The following is a 20,081-nucleotide window of genomic DNA, read 5'->3' as shown; positions in this document are numbered from 1 at the left end:
TCGTTAAACAATATTCTTTAAAAAAATTATTGAATTATACGTGAAGAAACAAAGTTATTGTTTGGAAATGTATTTCTCAGGATTCTATTATTTAACGAATTCTGGAAGATTTTGTTTCTGAAATTTGTCTTTAATGTTCAAATGAATCAAAAGGAACAGATCAAATCACAAATGGCAGAAAATATGTCTTTGCCAAAAAAAACTATATTGTATATAATATGAGAAACCGTAGCACCATAAATATATCTTAAGCATGTAAAATAAATGATATTTTCTGGGAATGGTATGTGTCTGTTCGCGAATTTGCTTAAACATCTGTGAATTTAGAAAACAATGCGAGGATAAAAAGTATATTATTTATAACTCAGTAAATAATCTTATTCCAGGTCAATTTTAGAAAAACGTGCAAGTCCGACGTTATAAAAAGAAAATTTCTCGAGAATCACATTTAGTGAGGTGTATAAAAACTCACGCTATGGAAAAGACGCATGCTTGTGAAGTTTGTGGGCATTCTTTTTTATATAAATCCGGGTTAGTGAGACATATGGCATCCCACACTAGTGAAAAGCCACTTCCTTGTGATATGTGTGGATATTCTTGTTCTGAAAAATCAAAGTTAGTGAGACATATGAGAACTCACACTGGGGAAAAGCCACATTCTTGTGAAGTGTGTGGATATTCTTTTTCTCAAAAATCAGCATTAGTTATGCATATAAGAACTCACACTGGGGAAAAGCCTCATTCTTGTAAAGTATGTGGATATTCTTCTTCTCAAAAATCAGCGTTAGTGAAACATATGAGTACTCACACAGGTGAAAAGCCACACTCATGTGAAGTGTGTGGACATTCTTTTTCTGCAAATCAGACCTAATGACACATATGAGAACTCACACTGGGGAAAAGCCACATACCTGTAAAGTCTGTGGAAATTCTTATTCCCGAAAATGAGTCCTAGTTATACACATGAGAACTCACACTGGTGAAAAGCCACATTCCTGTCAAGTTTGTGGAAAATCGTTTTCTGCTAAACGTAATTTAGCCATACATAAGCGAACTCACACTGGTGAAAAGCCACATTCTTGTCAAGTTTGTGGATATGTTTTTTCTGATAAATCAAATTTAATCAGACATATGAGAACTCACACTAAAGATAAATAACTTTAATGGAACATTCAAATATCTATGTATCTCATATAGAGTTAAACTTTCTACAGAAAAAAAACACCAGATAAAATTGGATGAAAGCTGGCACGAGTTGCAAAACAAAAAGACCTGGCATTGACAACATATCCAATTTCTGGTTAAAACAGTTCACATTACTACACGATCATTATAGCAGATGCTTCACCAGAATGTTTAAAGCTTATGAACCGACACCAACCTGGCTAATAAAAGGCAATACAAGCACGGAAACCAAAAACCCTAGCAAATATCGTCCAATAAACCTCCTGGCCACGACTTACAAGCTATTCACTGGATTGATAGTTGATAACGTTTATGAACATCTTTTCGCATCCGGAGATTATCTTGAGGAAGAACAAACAGAATGCAGGGAAAAAAAACTGCCTGGAAACCAAAGATAAATTGCTCATCAACAAGACCATTTTGGAAAATTGCAGAAAAGAAAAAGGAATCTTAACATGGCATGGATAGATTATCAGGAAGCATTTGATAGTGCACCCACTTCCTGGATACTAATAAAATAATGGAATCTTCAAAGGAGAAAGTTTATCTCCTCTATTCTTTTGCTTGGCAATTGAGCCTCTTAGTAAGCTCCTAAAGAGCTGCCAAAGTTCTTATAATCTAAACTACAACAGCCAAAACGAATCACACAAGATAATAAACTATTTATTTCCCATTGATGACAGCTCGGATAAGGAGTTATGTCATCTATTAAAAGTTGTCCACACGTTTTCCAATGATGCCAAAAGGGATGGATTAGTGTGGTTAATATACTCTGAAAGCTGGCAAAAGGACATCCGCTGAAACATACAGCTCGATGAACGTGGTAAAATCAAAAACAATGCAAATACCTCGGCATTGATGAAAATGAGTCCATCCAGCATGACAATATAAGAGAGAAGTTAAGCCAAGAATATTTACGCCGGGTAAGGAAAATTTGTAAAACCCAAGTTACTAACAAGAATAAAGTTAGAACAATTAATTAACTTGTCATGCCAGTGTAGCATTATTCAGATATAAATTGGCTTGACACAAAGACACGGAAAATGTTAAGCTTGCACTGAGTAATTTCTTGAAACCAGTGCATGCTTTGATTGTACATACTTAGACGAGAAGGAGTTATGGGACTCTCAGAAGTTAACCATATAGCTACAATTGTCAGCATAGGCCAGTACATATTAAATTCCTGTAACCCATACCTGATGAAAATTAAAGATCATCTAGAGAATCAAGAAAGTATTACAACGTCCATAACACAACTTGCTATTCATTTAGGAAAGGACTGCCCCACAAATGAGAATTAAAACAGAAGAATGGCCAACCATAAACGGGCAACATTCCTAATGATGTAACTATCCCAAGAATATATTGATAGACATGGTTCCCTTCATTACGATTTAGAGAGAGAGAGAGAGAGGTTAACATTTACTGCACAAGACTAGGGCCTCATGACGAACCCCTTCAAAAAGATGAGTGATTTAAGCAATAACAATAAAAGCAAGTTCTGCAACACTGAGGTTTAGAGTATGGACCACCTGATCTCTAGTTGCAAAATCCCACTCTTCTTCCAGATCGCCACTTGGAGATGGTTATTATAATAACCTTCGTCCAGATCGCCATAATTGAGTTTGCAAATACCTTCATTGGAAAATATGTAAGAAACTAAACGTTCAGTGTAGTAAAAATACCCGAGCGAACTGTTGGGAATGACACCTACACCATCCACTATTGCTACATAATTCCTGCTGGTACATATCTAGAAAACGCAGCCGCTAAACCAGATCTAGTCATTTGGGACAGAGCAAATAAAAAGCGACCATAATAGAGGTCGGTGTATACAGGGCGTAACAGAGCTGAGAGGGAAAGATAACAAAGTATCAAGGACTTATGTATGACATGAAACGATATTGGAGACTAAATAAAGTTTCAATTATATCAGCCATCATAGCCACAATTGGGCTCATGAAAAACACTTTAAAAAGTACTTAGCAACTATACCCGATGAACCAAGTGCAAGTGAAATAAAAACAAAGGCACTTTAAAATGACGGCTAAAGAGATCTCTTGGATTGACTCACTAAATTAGGGGTAAATCTCAGACATTTGGTTGGATGTCCCAACCACCCTAGAAGAAAAAGGATAAACAAAAGCAGTAAAAAGAGAACTTGAATGCCTACTAGACACTATCCTTGAGTGACTAAGTTCTTTCTGATCATAAGTTTGTCAGAACAACCTGGCATGAGGATACTGTTTCTATAGAAGTAAACACTGACTAAATATTCAAAATCACATAGTATTTTCTGCCCAAATCAGATCTACCCATACTGGCTAACTCACATTAGCTTTTATGAAGAACGGAGCTCCATCTCCAAGTTATGTTACGCAAAGTAATAGCATAAAGCTGAATACTCAACTAGACTAGATGAATTCTTGTCCCGGAATCCAGTAAGACCAAGAGACCAAAATTAAAGATATACGATAACATATGAAAATGGTTAGTTGGGGGAGGAAAATTATGTTCTCAATTCCTTAACTAACTCAGTGTTTTTAGAGAAAAAGAATTCTAAATGAATATTCGAATATGTATGTATCTCATATTGAGTTCAAGTGTGATTTCTTAGAATGTCAGCTGAAAGAGAATAAAACAAGTGAAGTATGTGGCTGATGCATTTGACTGCTCTCCTCCTTCTAAATGAATATGAATATGAGTATCTCATATAGAGTTCAAGTGTGAGTCCCAAGTAGGAGGTCCCTTGATTTCTTGGAATGTCAGCTGAAAGAGAAAAAAACAAAAAGGGAAACATCACATTTTGTAAAGTTTGTGGTTCTCAAAAATGAAACTTGGTGATATATTTGTGAACTCACACTGGTTAAACGCTACATACTTGTGAAGTATTTGACTGCTCTCCATAACGCCCAGATAAATACAACCACCTACAAGGAGGAGGCAAATGAACCTAAGAATGTTATGGATTGATAACCATAAAGCATTTGACAGTCATAATTACTTTGGTGCCTTGAAATATGCAAGATCCATCCGGTGTGGAAAACAACCATACTACGAAGTCACAAGGAGGAAAGACAATCATCTCTTATGTAAACGTCTCTTATTTTTTATATAGAAATAGATGCACTGAATAACAGTTCTCCAATGTCATCAGAATGAAGTTTGGCCGAGATAAATGTGCCAAGTGTATGCTCAGAAAAAGATCTATACCAAGAATATGCAGCTCAGATCTGGAAAAAAGATATATACGAGGAATGAAAACACTGACATCAGAGATCTAGAAGAGCACGAACCCTAGAAATACATTGGCATTGAAGAAAACGACAGCATACTACATGCCAACAAATGCCACACATATATTAATGGTTCTGGTTGATACCATCGATATTCTACATGCTTTCTAATTTCATTGTCATGTTTTAATTGTTTGGTAAATTTTTGTATTTTTTCAATTCTATTTTTATAACTATTTCTCGGTTGAATAACTTCGAAAGTTTGAAAATAAAATTATTTCATCACTGTATAACTTTGTTTTTTTATTTATCAAAGATTGAACTTTTAAGGATGAATAATAATTTGTTCATGCTGTTCGATTTTTAATCGTTCATCTAAACCAATAATGGAAACTTCTCGTTTGTATAAGAAAATTGATGAGATTTTCATTGTAAAATCAGTAAATATACATTTTATGTTGATATCAGTTTAAGATTGTAGCAGTCTATGAATAGACATAATTGTACTATTTGTCATAGGAAGTTGATCTTAGTCGTGATCCTATTACACAACGAATCTCTTAGAACACGTTTTTTATGGTAAACTGACTTCTTAGTCGTGATCTTATTATATAATGAATCTCTTAGAACACGTTTTTCATGATAATCTTAAAACTGATTTAACTTTGAACTGATACTAAATTGCATGTTTTATTCTTATTAAAAATAAATATAAAAAAATCAGTCACATATTTATTAGTTTGAGATTTCAGACAACAAAATACTTCTGTCTAATCCATGTATAGCTACAATCACCGAAAAAATGTTTATCTGAAAATAAAAAATAAAAAGACATTTATATGGCATATTACCAAAAATGCATTGAAAAATTTAATTTCGTTTAATTGCAATTTGATGTATCATAAAAGGGTATGCTTATTTTAATAGAAGAATTTTCACAAAAAATTATGGATTACACGAATTGTCATAATTTTGTTTAATTGCAATTTGATGTATCATAAAAAGGTATGCTTATTTAAATAGAATAAATTTCACTAAAATTATGGATGACACGAATTGTAAGCCCATTCAACAGCAGATATCTTAACTGTAGTCTTTGAACGTATATACCGCTCATTGGACAAAACAGGGGATGGTAGAGCGGTAACCCTTGATATATCTAAGGGGTTTGACAGGTATGGCACGATGGTCTTCTAAGGAAAATGAGATCATATGGAATCAATTAAAGAACTCATAATGTAATTAAATCCTTCTTAAGTAATAGAAAAATCAAAGTTGTCCTCGACGATCGTACATCTAAACAATATGACATAAATGCGGGAGTACCTCAGGGATCTATCCTTGGACCTCTATTATTCCTGCTATTCATAAATGACCTCCCTGATAATATTGTTTCGGAGATGGGTATATTGCCGATGACACCACTCTCTATAACAGATATGAGGGGAAAACAAATGAACACATATCCAAGGAAATGGCAGAAACACTAGAAAATGACCTCTGTAGTGGAATGGGGACAAAAATGGATGGCTACATTCAATGCTGCGAAGACTAAGCTTGTTTCCTTCAATAACTACAAGAAACCTTCTCTACCACTAATAGCAATGGCCAAGAACACATTGCCTGAAAGTACTTCTTTTAAACTCCACCGAAAAAAGTTTATCTAAAAATAAAAAAAATAAGACATTTATATGGCATATTACCAAAAATGCATTGAAAAATTTAATTTTGTTTAATTGCAATTTGATGTATCATAAAAGGGTATGCTTATTGAAATAGAATAAATTTCACAAAAATTATGGATGACACGAATTGTAATAATTTCGTTTAATTGCAATTTGATGTATCATAAACGGGTATTCTTATTGAAAAAATAGTTTTAAAAGAACACAATCAAAAACTTTTTTCCATAAAAATTTCGGATTAAACTTGATAGTTGTTTGTATATACGAATGCACTAAATTTATTGATATTTTTAATAATCCAAAAATACCAACCATGAATGCAAAAGAGAGTTTGGAGTTAAAATAAAAACAAAATAAAACAAGCAAATAGTTTTTCTTTTTTGAGAAAAGAACAAGAATCATGTTATATGCAGTATTAAAATCAAAAAGAAAATTGTATAAAATAATTTTTATTTGCCTTTGTACGAGGCTACTTACATACTAGTCTTCTAAAGGTGGGGGAAAATTATTGGGTTGAAAAAAGTTTTTACGGTTTTAAACGTTTAAACTCAGCTTAAGTAAAACAAATATTGATTTAAATAAAAAACGATTAGAATCAACACTTTTTGCCAACGTTAAACAAGTGCATGATAGGCCTCACTTTTTCTAGGTCGAATTTTTGGTGATATGATGCCCATGAAAGAGATCCCGTTTAGTTGGGTCTCTAGTTTTTCTGGATTACGTTTTACTCCTATTGTTTACCATTTCTGGAATAATTTGGGGAGCCGCCTGTTATGTTCTTTTTCGAATTTCCAATAAATTACTAGATCATCTACAATAATTACTCCCTGCATGACTTGAAATTGTTCATTCAGCTTTCTGTTGAATATGTTTGCTGAGGAGTTCAGGTCAAATATAACCGACGCCAACAGTATTGGTCAAAGCATTCTGAAAGGTGGATGCATCATCGAGCTCAACATGCCAATATCTTGATGATCTACAACGAGTTGTTTCATCAACGACTTGTTCAACATTGATGAGACCTCTTTATAGGATTTCATCCTCTTGGAAAACTTTTCAGTGAGAGTATTAATAAATGCCCCTGTCTCAATCTGAAAAAGAACTTTTTTATTCAAAAGCATAAGGCATTTGACCTCATTTTACTGTTTTGTCTTTGGCGGTTTTATTGTATTCACCTAGTAGGTGTAATCTTCATCCTTCTCTGATGATGATGTGTCTAATTGATATACTTGTGGTTGAGGTGCAACGATCTTCTTGTTTTCATTTGTTCGTGTGGTGTGTCCCTGTTTTCGCGTCGTCCTTCTTGCTGCATGCATGCCCCAGTTTGCGATCTGCTGTGTTTAGGCACGTGTGTATAACCACAAAAGACATGTTCTTTTGGAGACAGGTTCCTTCACTCAACTGGTTTTACGTACCCTCATCACCTGGGCTGTATCTAGTCGCATTCCTTGACTGTGGTTTGAGGCCATTTCAGCCACTCTGCATATGTTTACACTCTGTTTCGTGGACATCGTCGTCAGATTCCCAACAAGCACCTTTCAAGACTGTAAGAGAAACAATCACGAACTCACCCATTCTTACATACTACGACCCCCACAAGAAAGTGACGCTGGAGAATGATGCATGTGAGTATGGGTTAGGAACAGCGCTAACACAAGTTGACAAACCAGTTGCGTTTAAATGTAGGTCAATATCAGTGGACGAACACACATATATGCACAAATTGAGAAGTATATGCTGGCAGTTGTATAAGGTCTAGAAAAGTTCCGCCACTATACTCAACGAAGAGAAGTGATAGTTTTGACTGACTACAAGCCCCTCGTCTCAATCAGCAAAAAGCCACGATCAACAGCACTAAAACGGCTACATAACCTCCTACTATGGACACAGAAATACAATTACATACTCCAATATAAGCCAGATAAAGATATCTCATTAGCAGATATGCTTTCATCAGCACCAACAAGTAAGCCAGTGTTGGATGAAATAACATCAGTGAATAATCTGACAATGTAACCAGTATAAAAACACAGGCTCGCAGAGATTCACCAAAAGACAGTTGAGGACTTCAACATGAGAGCAGTCGTATTATTTATCCAATTGTTTTCTTTATGTACTTTAGTGTGCCCCATAGAGTGGCCTCCAGAAGTTTTCAACATCTGCTGGAGTTGATGGGAAGCTCAGCTTTATTTATTCTCTAACGAGGAATAGTAAGTTTTAAACTTATTCACCTGGGGTTTCACACGACAGGAATGCAGATATCTGGGCAGTTTCCTTTCGGATTTTATCAATTTCTTGTTGCAGTTAACGTTTACAGGCTGGGTTAAATGATTTAGTCTCCATGTTTCCATTTTTACTATCTTGGTGTTGGTGTAAGAGTTTTAACTGAATAAACCATGCTGCTCCGTATGTTGTATGGTTTATTTCACTCAATGGTGCATAAATGGGAGAGATTCTTGTGAAGGCATAATAGACTTTTGAAACAAGCATCTTGTAGGCTTTATTCATTTGAATTTTTATCAGTCTTGGCTGATCTTCAACAGTCAGACTTCGTGCCACTTATATCCTGGATGCTAGCTCTCCCTCTAGGTCCAACTGGTCCGCGTCCAGTGTCACATGTTACAGAGGGACATACTGTTGGTATGTCTGCTCATGTTTAAATTGTGTTGGGTCTGCTGGGAGTCATTCCTGTGAAGATGTTGCATTATTAGTTGCAGTGACACGTCGGGTATATTTCTGGTTTGTTTTTGGTAGACATCTAAGACTTGGACTTGTTGGCATTGTCTCAGGGAGTTGTGTCAGGTGAGAATTTGTTGTAGTGTCTTCCTGTTGGGTTTGGCAGATCTGGGGTATAGGGACGGGATTACGGATTGGACAAATATTGTTTTTAGTCATTTCCTGGACATCTTCTTTTAGCTGGGATATTTGCTCCACAGAAAAAAATGTTCCTCAGAAAATAAGACTTCTGACATGTTATCTTTTCCTTCTCAATCTCTTTCTTGTTTGGACAGTGGTGTTTAATAAATATTTTTCCATTGCTTACAACTTTCTGTTAGTTTTTTATATTTTATTTTGGCATATTCCATTGACCAAATCCTCTCTACTCCACTGGGTTTGGGCAAATTCAGCAGGGTTATATTTGGTAAAATCAATCGCTGCTTCACTAAAAACGTTCTTCTTGATTGACTCTCTAACATCTTTTGGGAGATATGTATGTACTCAGGATACAATTGAAAGTAAGTTCTTAGTGAAGTTTTCTCTTTTAGTTGACGATTTAAATTGGGCCCCAAATACGTTAGCTTTTTCCTCCTCATACGTTTAGTATATAGGAAACAGTAAAAAATTGTTTTCTTTTCCCCAATAGACACCTTTACTTGGTTATATTGTCATTTCCTCGTAGTCTTCGTTTGGTCTAGCCAGATTACAGGAATAGAATTTGACTGATGTTGTAGAGTGTCCAGTTTAGCGTTGTTATTTGTGTCAACATACCTAGGAGAAGATGTGCAATTATTTTCTTATGACCCCGTGCTTAGCAATGCAGATGGGATCTTTTTCTCCTGAGCGACATCCTGCCAGTTTGTTGATTTAGTTTTATTTTTCATTTTAATTTAAATTCGAATATTTGATCAGGTTTTACTTTAAATTGAAAATTAAAAGTATTCTCATATCAGAATCCCAGGTAAACCCCTGTACAGTGTAACTGAAGACACCCGGGGTTTGTGTCTAGTAGGCATTCAATTCTCTTCAGCGTGAGTTCTCATATGTGTAACTAATAATGATTTTTGCAAACAAGAATATCCACACACTTCACAAGAATGTGGAGTTTCCCCAGTGTGAGTTCTCATATGTGATACTAAATGTGATTTGCGAGAACAAGAATATCCACATACTTCACAAGAATATGGTTTTTCCCTAGTGTGAGTTCTCATATGTATCACTAATGTTGATTTTTGAGAACAAGAATATCCGCACACTTCACAAGAATGTGGCTTTTCCCCAGTGTGAATTCTCATATGTGTAACTAATGATGATTTGTGAGAATAAGAATGTCCACACACTTCACAAGAATGTGGCTTTTCCCCAGTGTGAGTTCTCATATGCTTCAGTAAATATGATTTTTTAAAACAAGAATATCCACACACGTCACAAGAATGTGGCTTTTCCCCAGTGTGAGTTCTCATATGTGTAACTAATGATGATTTGTGAGAACAAGAATATCCGCACACTTCACAAGAATGTGGCTTTTCCCCAGTGTGAGATCTCATATGTGACACTAAATGTGATTTGCAAGAACAAGAATATCCACACACTTCACAAGAATGTGGCTTTTCCCCAGTGTGAGTTCTCATATGTCTCACTAATAATGATTTTACAGAACAAGAATATCCACACACGTCACAAGAATGTGGCTTTTCCCCAGTGTGAGTTCTCATATGTGTCACTAATACTGATTTTTGAGAACAAGAATATCCACACATTTCACAAGAATATGGATATTCCCCAGTGTGAGTTCTCATATGTGTAACTAATGATGATTTGTGAGAATAAGAATATCCACACACTCCACAAGAATGTGGCTTTTCCCCAGTGTGAGTTCTCATATGAGTCACTAATACTGATTTTTCAGAACAAGAATATCCACACACGTCACAAGAATGTGGCTTTTCCCCAGTGTGAGTTCTAATATGTCTCACTAATAATGATTTTTGAGAACAAGAATATCCACACAATTCACAAGAATGTGGCTTTTCTCCAGTGTGAGTTCTCATATGTTTCACCAATGATGATTTGTGAGAACAAGAATATCCACACACTTCGCAAGAATGTGGCTTTTCCCCAGTGTGAGTTCTCATATGTGTCACTAAATTGGATTTTTCAGAAAAAGAATGGCCGCACACTCCACAAGAATGTGGCTTTTCTCCAGTATGAGTTCTCATATGTTTCACTAATACTGATTTTTGAGAACAAGAATATCCACACACTCCACAAGAATGTTGGTTTTCCCCAGTGTGAGTTCTCATATGGATCACTAACTTTGATTTTTCAATAAAAGAATAGCCACACACTTCACAATAATGTGGCTTTTCTGTAATGTGTATATTCATATTTAATTAAATTGCTCCTGGCGCAAGTTATCACAACCAAGTTATAAGCAATATGAGATTTTATCCTAACGTTTTCAGTTTTAATCTGGAGTTGTCGATGCAAGTTTGATTTTATGGTCAAGAAATTTCAATTTCTATCACTTAACTGGTTGGATAAGTGATATTTCGTAGTGTAAATATCCAGTTTTATGGAAGTTATATTTATAGTTTAGATTTTATTCTAAAGAAATTTCATTCGTTTGATAAGAGATATTTCGTAGTGTAAAAGTTAAAATATTCTATTTTTAAATCAGCATATTTTTCTGAAATGTAAAATTCGATGTCCTATTATTTATAAAAACATTAAACAAAAATTTCACAAATTTAAATATGTGTTCTTATCTCTATTTGCTAAAAATCCAGGAAAAAACTCTTCATACATATATGTCTAATAAAGTTGTCTGCTACCGTTTTTTTTTGTCATCCATGTAAGGAAATAAGTGTATATAGAATACTGTTTAAGAAGGATGGTCCCTTAATATTCATTAAAACATTCAAGCAGGAACGTCTGCAAATAAAAAATAAATGAAATTTTACATTTTTAATATCATTGTTTATTTTAATCATGCCAACAAAACCAGAAACATAACTATATAACACATTTAAAAATCACAGAAATAAACACTTAATTCACAGATATATTGTTTAGATTTAAAATAATATTCATAGTATTTTGTAATAGATAAAGGAATTATGCAATTAATTAAGTAAAATAAACAATAATGTAGTAAGAATTTACTACTGATAATAATAAAAATAGTAAGAATTTATAGGAACAATAAACATACAACTACTATAGTTGCTACTGGTAATTATAAAAATATATTATTAACGATGGAAATATAAGTTTATAATACAATAAAAATGGATTTAAATACTCAGTAAATTAAAGTTTATAATACAAATGAATATATAATCTAGTTACTTAGCAATGGATAATAACACGGTCTTTTAAAATAGCTTTCATTTTAAGTCATATATGTGGAAATATAGCCGCTTATTCATAATATGGTTGATATTAAACTGGATATTTTCCTAACATTACATATTTTTTTAATAGCGAATTTAATGCAACAGAATTATGTTCTTATTTTTACTTTTATTTTAGAAATCAACAGTTTTTTCATTCAACAAATTCTTTCATCCAACGCTTTTGAATACATTATTATCATTCCCATATTTTATTATACAAATAATATCAGCAATTGTAATAATCGATTATCAGAATTTCATTTCTGGTAATACATATTCGTATACCATATACATTTTATTCTTATTATTTTATATATTTTTGTAGTTATTTTAGTTTTTATTAAAATAATTTTTTAATTTTTTCAAATTCAAGAAATTGTTACTAGCATTCAACGAATTATTTCATCCAACTTTTTTTGCATATTTTATTTATTCGTATATTTTTTAGATTTTTATGATTTTTATCCTAATCATTTTCACCTTCTAATAGTATAAGTTATCTAAATGTATTAATCTTGAAAGCTTAGTATGAATTTAAATATGGCCTGTGAAATTCAACTATTCAACTCATCATCTACGAACTAATCTTCTCTCTTTCTTCTGCATATTAATGCTGACTCACACATTCCAATTCTGTATGGCAGAACCTGCATTTGTTGTCATTACTGATACTTGCCATTTTCTTGAATGCATTGCTCATTAATCCCTGGTCTTGAGCATTTAAATATTACCTGTAAAATTCAACTCATGGTCTACAAACAACTTGTTTGTTCTGCATATTAATGTTGTATCTATAACCAGTAGATTTATTAGTCTTTTTAAAACCTTTTTAATTCGTTTTAAAATTACTTTTCCTTAACTTTTTTTTTTACTTGATTTAGGATATTTATATCTTTTAAACCTTTTTTATTCGCTTTAAAATTACGTTTCCTTTTTGAACCAAGAAAAAAATTTAACATTTTCTTCTTTGATGAATGAAAAGTCTGATGATTTGTATGGTTTATGCAATGAAACAAGTGTAAGACGCAGTAATTTAAACAATATGTATGTTAATTTAATGTTTAATAAAGTTATATATACCCTGAAAATGTAAATGATTTTTATTGAGTTTAATAAACCGTTGCAATTTTAAGATATGTTTATTGAATATATACATTTTATACAACGTGAAAATGGTCATGTAATATTTACGATTGTTATGAGAGAAATAAACCGTTGCAATTTTAAGATATGTTTATTGAATATATACATTATATACAACGTGAAAATCGTCATGTAATATTTACGATTGTTTTGAGAGAAATAAACCATTGCAATTTTAAGATATGTTTATTGAATATATACATTATATACAACGTGAAAATGGTCATGTAATATTTACGATTGTTATGAGAGAAATAAACCGTTGCAATTTTAAGATATGTTTATTGAATATATACATTATATACAACGTGAAAATGGTCATGTATTGTTATGAGAGAAATAAACCGTTGCAATTTTAAGATATGTTTATTGAATATATACATTATATACAACGTGAAAATGGTCATGTAATATTTACGATTGTTATGAGAGAAATAAACCGTTGCAATTTTAAGATATGTTTATTGAATATATACATTATATACAACGTGAAAATGGTCATGTAATATTTACGATTGTTATGAGAGAAATAAACCGTTGCAATTTTAAGATATGTTTATTGAATATATACATTATATACAACGTGAAAATGGTCATGTAATATTTACGATTGTTATGAGAGAAATATATCGACGTTCATCAGAGTTTTTTGCTTTACTAAAGCACATGCACGAATATCAGTAAATTTATCAAAACAATCGACAATTGATTTAAAGAGACTTATTTAATGCAAATATTTATATTATGCTTATTGAATATATACATTATAAACGTATTTTGTTTTAAGGAAAATGTGTACATGCGTGCGTGTGTGTGTGTGTGTGTGTGTGTGTGTGTGTGTGTGTGTGTGTGTGTGTGTGTGTGTGTGTGACAGTATTGATGTAATATTTGTCATTGTTATAATGAGATAAATATATGTTTCTTGCCTTCCTAAACCAAATGCATATACTGCATATAGGGATACTTGATATAGGAAAATGTAAATTAAATAAAACTCTCAACACTATTTTAAAAGAGACTTATTTAATGCAAAAAACGAAACTAATTCGGTTGGAAAAAATCTACAGTAAAATCTGTACATTTATTTTTTTATTAGTTTTACTTGTTTTCCATATATATTTCTCAAATTTAAAGCATATTATTCAAATTTATAGATTGTTTAAGGATATCCGTTTATCGCTAATTCATTTGAACATAGAAATTGTTGTTACTACATGTGTTTAACTCAGCAGCAAGTTAATATTTAATCTTTAACTATTGGTTCAAACAAAATTGTTATTTAATAAATTTTTTAATACACAATTAACATAGTAAGGATATTACAAAGCCTACTTAAACCTTGCTAGAAAATTACATAAGAGTATACTATACGTTTACAAAGCTAAATATTACCATATGTATTGTTTATTGTTGCCAAATATGGCTTCGTGCAACTACCAAGACCATATTTGTCTTAGAATTCTAGTATATCCTAAGCACCAACATACTTACTCCCAACCAATCACACAAACATCAAAATCCAACCATTCTCCTTTGTTTATGCTTGTAAGGCTTCTACTGTTTAAGACGAAAATAGTGAAAAATTGTGTTGGATGTTTTATTTTAAAATATTTGTTCATTCTTAATTCATCTGAACGTTAAAATTATTTGTAATCATAGACGTTGAACTTATAACCGAGTTTAATGTTTTATATTCAATATTAGTAAGACAAAATATTTAAATTATTTTTAACATACAAAAACATTAAACCTATATCATTTTGATTTTCAACTAAACATTTTATAACAATACAACTACCACATATAGATTAATATTTTCCTTGTTTGGGACAATTACATTTTCTATTTCTTGTGTATTTCTCAATGTGTCAATCCTATTATTCCAAACCAATGAAGAAAAATATATGTTCATCTCTAATTCAGCTTAACATATTTTTTCAAACTTAATCACATGTAAGATCAGCACATTTAATAATAAATCTATAAAAACGGTTTTATATTTAGAAAGTTAATTCTGTTTCCTATTTTTAAGGAATATAGTTTTAAGAGATTTTATAGTAAATTGTTATAGGCAATGAAAACGGACAGAGTAGAGCTCCACGTCTACAGCTTTGAAGTGAAAGATACTGGAATATGATGATGTATAATAACGAGGTACCTGAACAGTGAATTAATTAACACTAGATCAACAAGTCAAACGAGCACAAATTGTCATTATTATTGATTTTTTTGTTGAATAAAATATTATTTCATATGATTAACATTATTATTAAGTTATTTTTTTAAATATTATTTAATATGATTATCATTATTATTGAGATTTTATAAATTTAATATTATTTCATATGATTATCATTATTATTAAGTATTTTATTGAATAAAATATCATTTCATATGATTATCATTATTATTGATTTTTTATTGAATAAAATATTATTTCATATGATTATCATTATTATTGAGTTTTTATTGAATTAAATATTATTTCATATGATTATCGTTATTATTGATTTTTATTGAATAAAATATTATTTCATATGATTATCATTATTGAGTTTTGTATTGAATTGAATATTATTTTATATGATTATCATTATTATTGAGTTTTGTATTGAATAAAATATTATTTCATATGATTATCATTATTATTGAGTTTTTTATTGAATTTAATATTATTTCATATGATTATCATTATTGTTGAGTTTTTTATTGAATTTAATATTATTTCATATGATTATCATTATTATTGAGTTTTTATTGAATTTAATATTTTTTCATATGATTATCATTGAGTTTTGTATTGAATTAAATATTATTTCATATGATTATCATTATTATTGAGTTTTTATTGAATTAAATATTATTTCATATGATTATCATTATTATTGAGTTTTTTATTAAATAAAATATTATTTCATACGATTATCATTACTATTGAGTTTTTTATTTAATTAAATATTATTTCATATGATTATCATTATTATTAAGTTTTTTTATTGAATTTAATATAATTTCATACGATTATCATTATTATTGAGTTTTTATTGAATGAAATATTATTTCATAAGATTATCATTATTATTGAGATTTTTATCGAATAAAATAAGATGTCATATGATTATCATTATTATTGAATAAATAAGATTTCATATGATTATTATTATTATTGAGATTTTATTGAATTCAATATGATTTCATATGATTATCATTATTATTGAGATTTTATTGAATTCAATATGATTTCATATGATTATCATTTTTATTGAGTTTTTTATTGAATTAAATATAATTTCATATGATTATCATTATTATTGAGTTTTTTTATTGAATTTTATAATATTTTATATGATTATAAATGTTATTGAGTTTTATTGAATTAAATATTATTTCATATGATTATCATTATTATTGAGTTTTTTATTGAATAAAATAAGATTTCATGTGATTATCATTATTATTGAATAAAATTCATACATTCATATGATTATCATTATTGAATAAATACGATTTCATATGAGTATCATTAAACTGAGTGTTTTTAATTGAATAAAATATTATTTCATATGATTATCATTATTATTGAGTTTTTATTGAATAAAATATTTCATATGATCATCATTATTAATGAGTTTTTATTGAATTATGATTTTCATTATTTTTGAGTTTTTTATTGAATTAAATATTATTTTATATGATTATCATTATTATTGAGTTTTTTATTGAATTAAATATTATTTCATATGATTACCATTATTATTGAGTTTTTTATTGAATTAAATATTTCATATGATTATCATTATTATTATATTTTTATTGAATTTAATAATCTCATATGATTATCATTATTATTGAGTTATTTAATTAAATATTATTTCATATAATTATCATTATTATTGAGTTTTGTATTGAATTAAATATGATCTCATATGATTATCATTATTATTGATTTTTTTATTGAATTAAATATTATTTCATATGATTATCATTATCTTTGAGTTATTATTGAATTAAATATTATTTCATATGAGTATCATTATTATTGAGTTTTTAATGAATTAAATATTATTTCATATGATTATCATTATTATTGAGTTAATTATTTAATTAAATATTATTTCATATGATTATATTATTATTGATTTTTTTTTATTGAATTAAATATGATTTCACATGATTTTTATTATTATTGATTTTTTTATTGAATTAAATATGATTACATATGATTATCATTATCTTTGAGTTTTTATTGAATTAAATATGATTTCATATGATTTTCATTATTATTGAGTTTTTTTATTGAATTAAATATGATTTCATATGATTATCATGTGTTAACGACTTACAGTGTTTCTCCCTTTAACATCGAATGTTTTTAGGTGCTATATTGAAAGATATGCTAATTCAACGAACCCTGAGTATCCATATTGTCATTAAATATCATCTTTACTGTTTGTATAGCAGACTTTTCCCGGACATTAAATTGTATTATGTGTTAAAAAATGTGTAACAACTCACCTGCCAAATAGATTGGCCTTAAAATGTTTATGTGTTGTATCAATACTAATTCATTTTCACATAATAATCAGACAATATATATATTGAGCTGGCATTATCCATTTTGTTTGTGGTTTATAAAATGCAGACTTAAGAGATATAAAGTTATTTAATTAAAACTAAAGCACAAGTTGTTCACGGAAGAAACTTTATAGAATTTTATGATCTCTACAGAATATGTTCTTACAAAATGCTGAAAAATGTTGGATTTAAATTTGCGATCCCAGTTTTTAATAGTTTGTAACATTTATTATTTTTAAAAAGTTTCTACACAATAATAATTATATTTTTTCAAGTTTAAGAAATCATAATAAATTATTATATTTTTTAGAGTCAGTGAAAATTTTACATTTGAAATTTTAGATACCTACGTTTGACTTATGATGTTTTTTACAAAAGAGTCACCATTATTAAGGCCCAGATGCCACTCGAGGATAGGGGTTAATAAGCATACAGTGGTCAATGTAACACTGTCGTCGTAATTGTTGGTAAATTGGATTACTTAAGGGAAACGCATCATTAAGAACATGTTTCGGTTGAACTTGAAAATGACGATATTATAGTCAGCTGGAAAGCAGGCAAATGGAAGAGTTCCACAGGTTTGTATTCTAAGAAAGAAACTTTGTTCATGGAATCTATGTTTATGTTCAGGCACAGATTAAGAGTGGGGGAAATTATTGATAATTCTTCTAGCTAGACGAGTGTATCTTGTGAAAGTTTGGCAAGGGGGGCTATAGACTGAAGCTCAGACAAGCACGTACCATGAAAATAATGATAAAGCAGAGACAGGATATGAGAAAGAGTTCGCAGGGAAGAGAAAATGGCATCACCCACTAGGCTACGAAGTCTACTTTTAACTCTGTCAAAGGAAAGGAACATAAGTTGGAATAGATACACCGAGATCATTGCCAAGACTGCTGCAAAGAAGGTGGGCTCTCTCTACCCTGCTTGAAAGTTACTTACACTTGAAAATATCCTATACCTCTACAAAGCTACCATTCGCCCATGTATGGCGTATTGACATTTGGGTTGGTGCATCTGCTACTAGTCTCTCGCTCCTGGGCAGGATTCAAAAGAGAGTCGGCAACTTGATAGATCCTGAACTGTCATCTAAGCTTCAGCCCCTGTCCCATCGACACAATATTGCATCCATCCGCTTGTTTTACAAGTATTTTAATGGTGGATGTTCTGACGAACTACAAGCTCTTGTACCCCCTTAATGAAAACCTAACCCTAACCCTAACCCCAGACAAACCCGATAAGTAGCTAAATCCCACCCCTTCATAGTAGAGATCACTAGATGTATGAAAGCCTTCTACTAATTGTTTCTTCCCCAGAACTGTATATCTATATAAAATTATGTATATGCATATAATATATATATATATATATATGTATATATATATACATATATACATATACATATAGACATATATATGCATATACATATATATATATACATGCATACATATAGATATACATATATATATATATATATACCTACATATATATATATATATATATACATACATATACATACATATATATATATACATACATATATATATACATACATATACATATATATACAGTGATGATCATATTTATTGGCACGGTAAAATAAAAGTTAAATTTTGTCTAATAAATTCTAAAAAAGGGATTAAATTAAAGAAAATAACAAAGTATATTATGTATTTTTAACTGGCCTTTCCGATGCAGCAATCGGATTTTAGAAAAAATAAACAACAAAGGAACAACAAACATAATTGCAAAAACCCTTGTTCAAAATTATTGGCACGGCTTTGTTTTTCTTTTAGTATCAGTATAATATCAATCAATTTCCGGTTTACGTGCTTCTGAACTTTTTTATAGCCATATTATGCTTGTTTAACGCTAATTCAGTGAATAATTTTTTCAGATAATTTTTAGATAGCGATTTATTTAAACTATTATAAGTGACTAAATTATAATTTTCAATCGCCATGGTTAAAACTAAGGAACACAGCGAAGACGTCAGGAAGCTTGTTGGAGCATGCCATACCAATGGGGAGGGCTATGATAAGATTTCAAAGAAGCTAAACCTTCCCAAATCCACTGTTAGAGCCATAATAAACAAGTTCAAATCGCAAGGCCACGTTATGAGTTTAGAGGGTAGAGGGAGA

The sequence above is a fragment of the Euprymna scolopes genome, chromosome 46, assembly GCF_053919585.1.
Source record: "Euprymna scolopes isolate OS-2025 chromosome 46, ASM5391958v1, whole genome shotgun sequence".
In the NCBI taxonomy this organism is placed as follows: Eukaryota; Metazoa; Mollusca; class Cephalopoda; order Sepiida; family Sepiolidae; genus Euprymna; species Euprymna scolopes.
The sequence above is the reverse complement of the archived record's forward strand: the minus strand, read 5'-3'. Positions refer to the sequence as shown.